Raw genomic sequence first — 12343 nt, 5'->3', positions numbered from 1 at the left:
GCAACCGTCTCCATGAAGCTGGGCTACGGTCCCGCACACCGTTAGGCCGTCTTCCGCTCACGCCCCAACATCGTGCAGCCCGCCTCCAGTGGTGTCGCGACAGGCGTGAATGGAGGGACGAATGGAGACGTGTCGTCTTCAGCGATGAGAGTCGCTTCTGCCTTGGTGCCAATGATGGTCGTATGCGTGTTTGGCGCCGTGCAGGTGAGCGCCACAATCAGGACTGCATACGACCGAGGCACACAGGGCCAACACCCGGCATCATGGTGTGGGGAGCGATCTCCTACACTGGCCGTACACCACTGGTGATCGTCGAGGGGACACTGAATAGTGCACGGTACATCCAAACCGTCATCGAACCCATCGTTCTACCATTCCTAGACCGGCAAGGGAACTTGCTGTACCAACAGGACAATGCAGGTCCGCATGTATCCCGTGCCACCCAACGTGCTCTAGAAGGTGTAAGTCAACTACCCTGGCCAGCAAGATCTCCGGATCTGTCCCCCATTGAGCATGTTTGGGACTGGATGAAGCGTCGTCTCACGCGGTCTGCACGTCCAGCACGAACGCTGGTCCAACTGAGGCGCCAGGTGGAAATGGCATGGCAAGCCGTTCCACAGGACTACATCCAGCATCTCTACGATCGTCTCCATGGGAGAATAGCAGCCTGCATTGCTGCGAAAGGTGGATATACACTGTACTAGTGCCGACATTGTGCATGCTCTGTTGCCTGTGTCTATGTGCCTGTGGTTCTGTCAGTGTGATCATGTGATGTATCTGACCCCAGGAATGTGTCAATAAAGTTTCCCCTTCCTGGGACAATGAATTCACGGTGTTCTTATTTCAATTTCCAGGAGTGTAGTTTCCACAATGACACTCTGTCTTGAAATCTGGCAGAAAATCAGAAGAGATTCTGGTCGTATGTGGCATACACCAGTGGCAAGGCACAATCAATACCTACACGTTGCGATAGCGACAGTAATGTTGCTGATGACAGTGCCGCTAAAGCGAAGTTACTAAATAAGGTTCTCCGAAATTCCTTCACCAAAGAATACGAAGTAAATATTCCAGCATTGGAGTCAAGAACTGATGTCAACACAAGTATCTTCGAAGTACATAACCTCGGTGTAGCAAATCAGCTTGTTGTTGTTGTTGTTGTTGTTGTTGTTGTGGTCTTCAGTCCTGAGCTCTCCATGCTACTCTATCCTGTGCAAGCTTCATCTCCCAGTACTTACTGTAACCTACATCCTTCTGAATCTGCTTAGTGTATTCATCTCTTGGTCTCCCTCTACGATTTTTACGCTCCACGCTGCCCTCCCGTACTAAACTGGTGATCCCTTGATGCCTCAGAACATGTCCTACCAACCGATCCCTTCTTCTGGTCAAGTTGTGCCACAAACTCCTCTTCTCCCCAATTATAGTCAATACCTACTCATTAGCTATGTGACCTACCCATCTAATGTTCTGGATAAATGTAAGAACACGCGAGACAATACTGACTCCACGAATTCTCTTACAAGACACACTCACGTTCAAAAACAGCAGACCATCTCGAAAGACTAGAGGTAGGATGTTCATGTTCACAGGACATGTGCGTCAGTATGTCCTGCAGAAACGACGAGCATTTCAGTCACATCGGTTCAGAGTATATGTCGCCGCGCGGAGTCGCCCTGTCACGGAACGCGATGCCCCTCCTCCGGAGGTTCGAGTCCTCCCTCGGACACGGGTGTGTGTGTGCTGTTCGTAGCATAGGTTAATTTAAGGTAGTTTAAGTGATGTGTAAGTCTAGGGACCGATGACCTGTGCAATTTGGTCCCTTAGGAATTCACACACATTTGCACATTTTTTCAGCATGTGTCCTGTTGCCAAGTAGGCACATTACCCCAATGAGCCCTGATAACAATGCGTCGTTGCTTGTAAGGCGCGAATGGCGTCCTGTGATATAGCCATCCATGCTGCATTTACCTGGTTCCAAAGTTCATTTGTGGTGGTTGGTATTGGTTCACAAGCACTGCACCCGTCATTTCACCACATCCCACAAATTTTCGATTGGTGACAAGTCTGGTAATGTGACGGGCCAGTGCAAAACACTGACGTCCTCTGACACCAAACAGGCATGTGTTAGTGCAGCAACGGGTGGTCGTGCATTGTCTTGCTGAAAAATGGCGTCTGGGGTCTTGGGCAGAAAGGGCATGGCTACATGGCTATGGGTCGCAGGATGTCATTCACATACGTCACACTGGTCACAGTGCACCGGACATGCATCAGCTGAGATTTGTGGTTGTACCCATAGCATCCCACACCATAAGGCATTGATTATCTTGGGGGTTGAAGCTCTTTTTCCGTGTTTGCTTCAGCAATACATATGTTTTTGGATAAAGTCCGCCTTTAGCAAAACACAATTTTGTTTTTTAACCCAAACATGTTTCACTGCAGTTGCCTTTATTTTGTTGTTGTTGTTGTGGTCTTCAGTCCTGAGACTGGTTTGATGCAGCTCTCCATGCTATTCTATCCTGTGCAAGCTTTTTCATCTCCCAGTACCTACTGCAACCTACATCCTTCTGAATCTGCTTAGTGTATTCATCTCTTGGTCTCCCTCTACGATTTTTACCCTCCACGCTGCCCTCCAATACTAAATTGGTTATCCCTTGATGCCTCAGAACATGTCCTACCAACCGATCCCTTCTTCTGGTCAAGTTGTGCCACAAACTTCTCTTCTCCCCAATCCTATTCAATACTTCCTCATTAGTTATGTGATCTACCCATCTAATCTTCAGCATTCTTCTGTAGCACCACATTTCGAAAGCTTCTATTCTCTTCTTGTCCAAACTGCTTATCGTCCATGTTTCACTTCCATACATGGCTACACTCCATACGAATACTTTCAGAAATGACTTCCTGACACTTAAATCTATACTGGATGTTAACAAATTTCTCTTCTTCAGAAACGCTTTCCTTGCCATTGCCAGCCTACATTTTATATCCTCTCTACTTCGACCATCATCAGTTATTTTGCTCCCCAAATAGCAAAACTCCTTTACTACTTTAAGTGCCTCATTTCCTAATCTAATTCCCTCAGCATCACCCGACTTAATTAGACTACATTCCATTATCCTTGTTTTGCTTTTGTTGATGTTCATCTTATATCCTCCTTTCAAGACACTGTCCATTCCATTCAACTGCTCTTCCAAGTCCTTTGCTGTCTCTGACAGAATTACAATGTCATCGGCGAACCTCAAAGTTTTTATTTCTTCTCCATGAATTTTAATACCTACTCCGAATTTTTCTTTTGTTTCCTTTACTGCTTGCTCAATATACAGATTGAACAACATCGGGGAGAGGCTACAACCCTGTCTTACTCCCTTCCCAACCACTGCTTCCCTTTCATGTCCCTCGACTCTTATAACTGCCATCTGGTTTCTGTACAAATTGTAAATAGCCTTTCGCTCCCTGTATTTTACCCCTGCCACCTTTAGAATTTGAAAGAGAGTATTCCAGTCAACATTGTCAAAAGCTTTCTCTAAGTCTACAAATGCTAGAAACGTAGGTTTGCCTTTCCTTAATCTTTCTTCTAAGATAAGTCGTAAGGTCAGTATTGCCTCACGTGTTCCAGTGTTTCTACGGAATCCAAACTGATCTTCCCCGAGGTTGGCTTCTACTAGTTTTTCCATTCGTCTGTAAAGAATTCGTGTTAGTATTTTGCAGCTGTGACTTATTAAGCTGATAGTTCGGTAATTCTCACATCTGTCAACACCTGCTTTCTTTGGGATTGGAATTATTATATTCTTCTTGAAGTCTGAGGGTATTTCGCCTGTTTCATACATCTTGCTCACCAGATGGTAGAGTTTTGTCAGGACTGGCTCTCCCACGGCCGTCAGTAGTTCCAATGGAATATTGTCTGCTCCGGGGGCCTTGTTTCGACTCAGGTCTTTCAGTGCTCTGTCAAACTCTTCACGCAGTATCATATCTCCCATTTCATCTTCATCTACATCCTTTATTTTATGGCTGTTAAAGATAAAGAATGTTCTTTACTGTTTGTATTCATGTAACTATTAGTTTTTAAACCATAATTACAGATATTTGAAAAAACATGAAATTATGAATTCATATCTTTTTACCACATTGTGTGATTTTTCCGATGTATTGTGTTTCTACAGTGACTGTTTTGTTCCACAGTTTGTCATCTGCAACCACTTACACCTTAAAGTAGATAAATAGTTTAAGCCAGAATTACGATATCGATACCAATATATTATCTGGTATTGTTTGGGTCTTACTATTGTTTCAAATATTTTATTTTCAATGTGACTGAGAAAAATTTTGGCTAGGAGTCCATTGACCGGTGACCACCGTCAGCCATCTTGTTTTTACACATTCAACTGTTTCACTGTCCACCATGTCTGTTTTTTACAGCTGGTAATCAGTGAAACGGTGACAGTGACATTGACATTGACAGCTCAATATATAGCGTTTGACAGTGATGAAGATGAGGAAAAAGAAAACGTAAGTGAAATACAATGTAAATACACACACACACACACACACACACACACACACACACACACACACACACACACGTGCGCACAGAGAGAGAGAGAGAGAGAGAGAGAGAGAGAGAGAGAGAGAGAGAGAGCATTTCAGGCATAGAAATAACAATTTCCAAATCTTAATTGTGGTTTAAGCAATTTGTCTACTTTAAGGTGTAAGTGGTTACAGATGACAAACTGCGGAACAAAACAGTCACTGTAGTAATACAATACATCGTAAAAACCACACAATGTGGTAAAAAGGTATGAATTCATAATGTTATGTGTTTTTTTCAAATATCTGTAATTACGGTTTAAAAACTAATAGTTATATGTAGACAAACAGTAAAGAACATTCTCTAACAGCCATAAAATAAAAGTAACTGCAGTGAAACATGTTTGGGTTAAAAAACAAAATTGTGTTTTGCTAAAGGCGGACCCTATCCAAAAACATATGTACAAGGCATTGAGTTGGCGCTGCAAGTCTTGTGCAAATTCATTCACTGTGACACAGCTCCCCCGACTGCGGTGAACCAAAATGAGGCCATTATTTTCAAAAAAACAGAACCTAGATTAGTCCGAAAACTATATCCGATGCCACATCTGTCCCCAATAATGTCCTTCGATACACAATTGCCGTGTAGCATGTTCCTGCACATTCGTCAAGGGCAGTCGGAGAAGTAGACGACGCGTAGGTAGCACATGCCGTAATAAGCAGCGACGGACTGTCACCCCTGATAGTGTACGATGTGTTTCACTGTTCCTCTGTTGCACTAGAGACGAGTAATATGCAGATCAGTCCTACAATTCCACTCAGATGGGGTGTCGACCTTCACGGGAGGTGGTCCGGGTGGTGCGACCTGATCCGTCTTGTCGTGTTCTACGGCCTTCCGTGAACCATTCTGCACACACCAGTTGCACTGCCGAAACACTTCGTCCCACTCGAGCAGTAGTTTCCCAGGTGGGTGCATCACATTCTCTCACGCCAATAATGCATCCTCTTTCAAAGTAACTGATCCATTGCCTTCGGTTTATAGCGACAAATAGAGCTCCAGGCATAGTTTACCGTATGTGGTGGTGTTGTGACGCGATGTTGATATTGACATTGAACCCGCGGGCCGACGTATTTTAAATACTAATCACGTCTGCAGAACGTTCTAATGTACAGGGGACATGCAAAGTAGTGTGAACAGTTGTAGTAATGGGATGGCTGTGTTTGACGGTCGACAAGGCAGGTAAGGCATGTGTCAGGCTGGACTGTGCGTGTTCAGTACAGACTAGGCAGCGGTGCAGGTTGTTTACGAGTACTGCACACTCCGTATTTGCATTCAGAGGCCGAGGTCGACGTGCAATGAAAGACCCAACAGAGTTCCAAACAGGGCAGATTGTGGGGTCCCCATTAGGTGGAGCATCAGTAACCAAGACAGCCAACTTACTGAATGTTTCGAGAGAAACTGAACGGTAATGACAGCCTACACAAAACATGGAAAGACATCATCGTGTAAATGTAATAGTAGGCGATAATCAAAACTAAGTGACAGAGATCATCGAACGCTAACACGAATTGTGTCAAAACAACACAAAAACTACGGGGGCTAAAGTGACTGCAGAACTCAATAGTCGTTTTCGAGACCCCTTATCGACACTGTCCGCCGAGGACTCCATAACGCGAGTACTCATGGACGAGCTGCTATACCGAAACCGTAAGTGACGACAACCGACGCAAAGAAGCGTAAAACTTCGTGTCAGGAGCATAAATTTTGGACGGCTGATCAATGGAAACACGTTATACGGTCCGACGAGTCAATGTTTTCGTTATTTCCAACATCGGGCCGGGTTTAAGCCTGGAGAACGTCGAAAGAAGCCTACACTCCTAATTGCTTGATTCCAATGATTAAGGACGGAGCTGGAAGCGTGGTGGTGTGGGGACCCATATCATGGTATTCTGCTGGTTCCATCATTACTCTCAAAGGCAGTGTTACAGTCAACGATTATGTGAACATTTTATGTGTTCAGGTGCACCTTATGGTTCAAATGTGTCCCCAACAATGATACCATATTTCAGGACGATAATGCACCCATTTACACAGCCAGGACAGTACAATCGTGGTATGAGAAGCATGCAGATGAACTGCAGGGTCTTCTCTGGCCATCACAGTCCCCGGACGAACATTACTGAATCCTTTTGGGTGATATTGGAGCACAGACTACGGAGCAGATTTCCGCCTCGCTCATCACTACAGGAGTTAGGAGAGGTTCCGATCGAAGAGTGGCATAACAATCCACTGAAGACTGTACAATCATTATATACTAGTATTCCGAGAAGAAACGCAGCTGTATTACGGGCATATGTGGTCCAGCCCCTTATTAATAAACCATTCCCTAGTAAGTACAGGTCTTCACATCGTTTTGCCTATCCCCTATACATAACATGGGAATATGAACGTCCTATTTCCAGTCGATCAAGGTGTTCTGTTTCTTCTGAACATGGGTGTAGGTTAAGGAAAGAAAATCTATGTTTATAGTGTTCGTATATTTAGAGCAAGCTTTTGACGGTGTTGACTGGAAAACTCTCTTCTGAAATTCTGAAATAGCAGGGGTAAAATATAGGGAGCGAAAGACTATTTCCAACTTGCTTCATTGGTTCACGGGCGTCGCGCTGGATAATGTTGTGGAAGCTGCACAATATTTCAACGAGACAGCTGCTCGCCATCTTCAGGTGCTTACTGACGTGTAGCTGGAGTGACTCGCCAACATATGCGCTGGCTCTCTAGAAAAGCTCTCGCACCAGGAGGTGGCTTCCAATGAGGCAGTCACTATGTCGGGAATGTCTCAAGCAGCATATTTACAACTTGTACAGAAACCAGACGTCAGTTAGAAGAGTCGAGGGGCGTCAAAGGCAAGCAGTAGTTGAGAAAGTGTGTAGCCTACCCCGATGTTATACAATCTGTACACTGAGCAAGAAGTAAAGGACAGCAAACAAATGTTTGGATAGGAATTAAATTTCAGGGAGAGCGAATAAAAAATTTGCCGATGACAGTAACACAGCAAAGGGCTTGGAGGAGCAGTTGAACGGAATGAACAGCGTCTTGAAAGATGGATATAAGATGAAAATCAGCAAAAGGAAAACAAGGATGATGGAATATAGTCGAATTAAATCAGGTGACGGTGACGGAATTAGATTAGGCCACGAGAAACTAAAAGTGCTATTTGGATTCAAAATAGACAATTATGGCCGACGTAGGGAGAATATAAAAAGTATACTGGCAATGGCAAGAAAAGCGTTTCTGTAAAAGAGACATTTGTTAATATCGAATACAGATTTAAGTGTCCCGAAGTCTTTTTGAACGTATTTGTTTGGTGTGTAGCCATGCTTTAAATGAAACATGGACGATAAACAATTTAGACAGTAACAGAATAGAGGTCTTTGAAGTGTGGTGCTACAGAAGAATGCTGAATATTAGATGTGTTACTTATGTAACTTATGAGGAAACACCGAATAGAACTGGGGGGACAATAGTTTGAGGCACAACTTGACTAAAGGAAGGGATCTGTTGACAGGACAAATTCTGAGACATCTAGGGATTACCAGTTGAGTGCTGGAAGAAAATGTGGTGGGTAAAAATCATAAAGGGATACCAAGAGATGAAGACAGTTAGCAGATTCAGAAGGGAGTAGACTGCACTGGTTATTCGGAAGTGGAGAAGCTTCCACAGGATAGAGTAGCACGGAGTGCAGACAAGTCTTTGGACTGAAGATGACAACAACAACATTTAACACTCGTACACAACCACTCGCTCGACCAAAGATCCGTATCTACAGACGAGAAAGTTGTACACGTTATGCCAATGCTCAAGAAAAGAAGTCGAACAATCTGATGAATTAGACAGGCCAATGATGGAAAAACTTTTTTACTGAAAATACCTTATTCTTATCTTTTTTTGGGGTGGGAAATCCAAATATATGATACTTAAAATACTTTATCACCCACCATTTCTTCACATTTTACAGTTAAATTTATTAAATTAAGGTATTTTTAAAGAATTTAACAGCGTTTATATAGTTAAAATAATTTAAAAAGGAGGTGTCATGAATGTAGATAACGTTGGTAGCACTGCTGAAAAACATTTGTAGGCAAAAAAGGTCGATTCAATTTTTGTGTTAACAGATGGTGTTTTGTTTACAGTCAACCTAACCTCACTTTCCCATTTCCCTGTACATGTGCTCAGTGCAATGTCTAATTGTGGTTGTAAAAACTCTGCTGACAGTTTTTGTTATATTTGTCGTGAATTTGTCATTAAGAACACCAAAGAAACATTACAGACTTTGGATCTAAACTTGGTGATCAAGATAAATCTAGGGCGCCGCATAAGGTAGGTTATGTGCGTGTTGAATATCTGAGAGAATGGTCAAAAAAGGAGAAAAAACCTTTAGATTTCCTGTTCCTATGATATGGAGGGAGCCAAGAAATCATTCCAATGATTGCTTCTTTGGCAGTGTTGATACTATTGGACATAATTCGAAAAACAAGAAGGTAATAAGCTACCCTAACCTTCCGTCCGCCATCCGACCAGTAGGGCATGGTGTAGATTTTTCAGTTCCTGAACCACGAAGATTTAAATTCTATTCCAACAGAAGTATTTTCTGATGTACAACCTGATTTAGATGAAACAGATAATGATGAATTCCATTGTAATACAGAAAGTCTAGAGCCCAAATTGTTTACTCAGACAGAGATTAACGATTTGGTTAGGGATGTGGGTTTAACGAAAGAAAAAGCTTAATTTCTTGACTCTAGATTAAAAGAAAAGAACTTATTGGCAGTTGGAACCAGCATATACATGTATAGAAAGAGAGAGGAGCAATTTTCCAGGTTTTTTCAAGAAGGTGATTTAGTGTACTGCTCAGACGTTCCCAATCTGATGAACGCGTTTGGTACTGAATACAAAAAGGGAAACTGGAGGCTCTTTACTGATTCATCCAAAACTAGTTTAAAGGCTGTTTTATTACACAATGGTAACATGTATGCATTATGCCTGTTGGACATTCTGTATATATGAAAGAGAGCTAAGAAAACCTAGAAATAGTGCTAAATGAAATAGGCTATTCTGATCATGGTTGGATGATATGTGGCCATCTAAAAGTAACATGCATGCTCCTTAGTCAGCATGGTGGCTTTACCAAATTTCCATGTTTCTTGTATGAATGGGACAGTAGTGGTAGGCATCAACACTGGTGCAGAAAGAACTGGCCTATGAGGGAGTTCTTTAAAACCTGGTGAGGAGAATATTCTACACAAAACCTTGTAGTACTCCTACCACCTCTACATATAAAGTTAGACCTAATGAAACATTTTGTAAAGGCTTTGCCTAAAGATGTACCATGTTTTGAGTATCTCTGCCAGAAGTTTCCACACCTTTGAGAAGCTAAACTAAACTAAAAGCAGGCATCTTTGTCGAACCTGACATTAGAAAATCGATGTTTCATGTTAACTTTGAATCTACAATGACCTTAAATTAGAAAGAAACGTGGGTATCATTCAAGCAAGTCGTTCAAAGTTCTTAGGACATGAAAAAAGACCCAGAATATGTTTCTATTATAGCTACAATGTTAAAGGTTTAAAACTTTATGATGTTTAATGAACCTGAAAGTTCACTTTTTGACCAGTCACCTTGATTACTTCCCGGACATTATGGGAGATGTTAGTGAGGAGCAAGGAGAGCGGTTTCATCAGGACATTCAAGTGGTGGAAACATGAATAGTACATGAATTATTGGAGGTCAAAGTGGCCGATTGCTGTCGATTGCGTCAGGCCATAAGTATTCCACTGTTACACGAGAAAACGGTAGCAGCATGCTTATAAATATACTTATTCGTCTGTCTTTGTTTATATCCGATATATACTACTCATGAAGAAATTGGTCAAATATTTACTGTGTTTTAGAAAGCACAGAGACATTAGGCTACTGGCCTACTTTTGTTTCTATTCTTTTGATATATGTTTATTTGAATTGTTTAGCATACGATTTTTATACTAAATAATAAAAAGCATATTGCTCGAAAACTATGAGTGACACAAAAAAACTAAGGCTAGATTTGGATTCAAATCTATGAAGATCAGCTATCAAAGTAAAAAAACTTTTTTGTTTGCCAGTGTTACAGGCGCATATTACTGATGTCGATTTGCAATCGTATTATGGAACGTATACTGTATACGAAAACTGTTACTTCCAGGAAAACGATACACTGACACACAGATAGCACGGATTCAGAAAATATCGTTCTTCTGAAACATAACCAGTGCTTTACTCTCACGAGGTAATGAGTACAATCGACACGGGCTCTCAAATTTATTCCGTATTTCTGGACTTCCAAGAGGCTTTTGATACCGTTTCTCTCACGCGTATTCTAATCATATTGCATACGTACGGAGTATCATCTCAATTGTGCAACTAATTTCGTGATTTCCCGTCAGCAAGGCCACATTCGAGTAACTGACGGAAAGCCACCGACTAAAACAGAAGTGATATCTGTCGTTCCTCAAGGAGGCGTTATACGCACTCTGCTGTTTGTAGTATATGATAATTATTTAGGAGACTATGTGAGCAGCCATATTGTTTGCGAATGATGCTGTCAATTACCGTCTAGTAAAGTCAACAGATGATCAAAATCAGCTGCACAATAATTTAAAGAAGATACCTGTATAGTGCGAAAGGTGGCAGTTGACCCCCACGTAATGAAAAATATGGTTAATCTGTTGATTTCGGTCACACCGTAAATCGCACAAATGCAAAGGCCGTAAATTCAAGCAAATACCTAGGAATTGAAATTACGAACAACTTCATTTTTAACCATCACTTAGATAATATTGCGGAGTAGGCAAACCAAAGACTGCGTCTTATTGGCAGAACACGTATAGGATGCAGCGGGTCTACTAAACAGACTACTTTGTCCGGCCTCTGCTATAGTACTGCTGTGCTGTATGGGTTCCTAAACATATAGGATTGACGGAGGACATCCAAAAAGTTCAAAGAAGGGCAGCTCGTTTTGCATTGTCGCGAAATAGGAGAGACAGTGTCACGGATATGAAACACGAGTTCAGGCGGCAGTCATTAATTAGTGTAAGTGTTCTCTTCATGCCAACTGGCCGAGAGTGGAACGGTAGAGTAACAGAGTGAAACTGGTTAGATGTATTCTCTGTCAGACTCTTAAGTGTGAACTGCAGAACAGTCATGTAGATGTAGATGTACGAAGGGCGTTCGGTAAGTAATGGAAAACGTTTCTTTCTGAAAACGGGTTGGTTTCCTTCAGGATTCCAATACAACATAACATTCCCCACTCTTTCGGTACAAAATCCCGTTTTTCACCATAATCTCCGTTCAGTGCGACGGCCATACGCCTTCGTACTTGGAGGGCTTGTATGCCGGCATAGTACCACTGCACTGGTCGACGTCGGAGTCAACGTCTTGCCGCATCAATAAACTCCCTATCATCCACATTCTGCTTCTCGTGGAGTGCAACCTTCATTAGGCCAGGCAGATGCTCTTCTATGTGTAATGTCTCTCGCAGCGGTGTCTCCGCGATATTTTCAGAAATTTTATAAATTATATAACTCAGTACATATCTCGAAATATCTCTTCTTATCTTACCGATTCCTAAACTTTAATATACGATGATTATCAATGCAAAGTAGTTGCAAGCCCTATTATTCCTTGGAGCGTCCATTTACTCCATGGAATAGCTTATCTGCTATCTATGTTTTCTCTTATGAAAAGAATGAAGGATCTTGCCGATTAGCCGTGAAAGAAGGAAGATGT

Source organism: Schistocerca serialis, chromosome 6, assembly GCF_023864345.2.
Source record: "Schistocerca serialis cubense isolate TAMUIC-IGC-003099 chromosome 6, iqSchSeri2.2, whole genome shotgun sequence".
NCBI classification, from domain to species: domain Eukaryota; kingdom Metazoa; phylum Arthropoda; class Insecta; order Orthoptera; family Acrididae; genus Schistocerca; species Schistocerca serialis.
The sequence above is the reverse complement of the archived record's forward strand: the minus strand, read 5'-3'. Positions refer to the sequence as shown.